Source organism: Terrapene carolina, unplaced genomic scaffold, assembly GCF_002925995.2.
Source record: "Terrapene carolina triunguis isolate 2854851 unplaced genomic scaffold, T_m_triunguis-2.0 Scaffold110, whole genome shotgun sequence".
Lineage (NCBI taxonomy): Eukaryota > Metazoa > Chordata > Testudines > Emydidae > Terrapene > Terrapene triunguis.
This window is the reverse complement of record NW_020664461.1, coordinates 4,182,561-4,184,887: the sequence shown is the minus strand read 5'-3', so window position 1 is coordinate 4,184,887 and position 2,327 is coordinate 4,182,561.

Here is a 2,327-nt window from a genome sequence, read left to right as displayed (position 1 = left end):
CTAGTCACCGCCACCAAAGCTGCTGGAGAGCATCCGGAGACAGGGCCGGCTCCAGGCACCAGCTTACCAAGCAGGTGCTTGGGGCGGCCACTTCAGAGAGGGGCGGCACGTCCAGCTGTTGGGCGGCAATTCGGCGGACGGTCCCTCACTCCTGCTCGGAGTGAAGGACCTCCCGCCGAATTGTTTGGCTGCTTGGGGCAGCCCAAACCCTGGAGCCGGCCCTGTCCGGAGAGCACAGCTGGGTGGGGAGGCTACACCCCTACAAACCGCAGCCCAGAGGGATCGGGCTCATTCCTGGGGCGACCCCTCACCGGCCAGGAAGGCTCAGGCTGGGGATAAGCCAAGCCCCCCATATGCCCTAGACTCAGGGGTTTGAAAGTGGTACGTCTGCCCCAGCCCTTGGCTCCCTCCACCTGCATTGCGAACTCTGCGGCGTGCGGCACCTGCTCCAGGCTGAGATGATCTATTTCCCCCTAAGCCCCTGGTATTGCAGGACAGGGAGTTTATCTCGAAGACCTAATTCCCTGTAATAAAAACTGTATCGAGTCATAAAAAGAACCCATCTTTCCCATTCACATTCATATGCTCAATGTCAATAGGTAGTTCCCTATGGCTGACGGCCCATTACACCCCTGCGCTGTGCTAATTCTAGCGTGAGCCGCCTTGATAGCCCAGCTGCACAAGGTTGTTTTCCTCCCCTTCCCAAGGTGCTAGAGAACAGACCTCATGGCTAACGGAGACGCATTCCTGTGGTTCCCGGCCCCCGCTTGGATAATTAGCACTCCCTGGGCATTTCAGGGTCCCAACGCACTGTATAAACCGTGAAGACTCTTCACAGCCCACCGCCGAGCGATGTGTCAGGATCATTGTCCCCATTTCACAGGTGGGGACACTGAGTGAGTGTGTGGTTCTGGTGCACAGGTAGCACAGTGCTGGGTGCCCTGTGTAGTAGGGTAGTGGCTAGGAGCCAGTCAGGGACCAGGTCCCCGGTACCTAGGCCTGTACAATCAGAAGAAGAAGCCGATCCTTGCCCCAAAGCGCTTACGAGCGAAGCGTGATAGACAAGTGGCCAGCTAGGGAATGGAACCCAGGAGTCCGGACTCCTCCCGGAGCAGTTGAACACCACTTTCTCCCATGTGCACTCTGGGAGAGACCCCGATCTGGGGGCTGAGTCCAAGCAGGCAGGGCCCAGCGCTTGCTGGGGCGGGAGGAGATGCCTGGGTCCCGCCTCTGGCTGCACTGGTGACCTGTGCCTAGGGGGGGGTCCGTCTGGGTCGTTAGGGTGGCCTCCGGGTGCATGGGAGGGCGGCAGCAGAGTGAATGCTGGGAGCAGGGGGTTCTGGGCCCCCGGCTCTGCCAGGCCGCAGGGGGAGGAAGCTGCGACCCGACACTGGCTCCTTAGCACGACTTGATCGTTCACAGCCAAAGCTCGGCAGAGACGGTGAAGGAACCTTCGCCATGGTACCGGAGCTGAGGGGCCTGTGGGGCAGGAGACGGCCGCTGCCTCGTCCCTGGCAGCCCCTCCTTGCCCGAGGACCTGGGCCTGCACTGGGCAGGTGCCGCCAGGCCACTGGTGCCCCTCGCAATGAGCCGCGGCCTTTGCAGCCCTTCGCCAGGGACAGGGCGCTGGGTTCGGCGCTGAGCTGCTGCTAGCAGGTGGGGGGTTGCTGACACCTCCTGGTGGGAGCAGGTATTACTGGAAATGGCACAGAAGCAAGCCGGGGACCATGGGGGACAGGCTGTTGTGTTGTTATTTGTCTTATAAATATACGACGCTTTCATTTCGCCTTTCAGTGGCCTGGGGCGAGGGACTTTTGCACCAGAATTGGGTACATCTCATTTAGTAACTGCTCAGAGCCCCCCGATCCTGAGCCAGTCCCGTCTCAGGTAGAAACTGCACCGAGTCCATCTGCCCTGTCTGTGTCCTTTACGGGTAGAGAACTTGAGGCACAGAGCGGGAGAGTGTCAGAGTCCGGATTAGAGCGCCGAGTTCCTGCGCTGATTGCAGACAGCATCCCTCCCTCCCCAGCGCTTGGGAAAGAACCCAGGCGTCCTGCCGCCCAGTCCCCCGCAATGACCATGCTGAGTTACTAAGGACAACGCGCTGGCGGCTTTCGCTGCTGGCCCTGGAGCAGTTGCTGAAATGACGGCGCACCCCCAGGATGTGGGGGTGGGGTGGATGAGGGATGTTGGGGGTTGAGGGGGAGGGAAGTTGCCGGGGGAGAAGGGGGACACAGGGGCGTAACATTGACAGCTCATGGGCAGCTTGGGCCATAAGGCACAGCTGCAGTAACCTAAAGCCTAGACAATAAATTACTCCCCCCCCC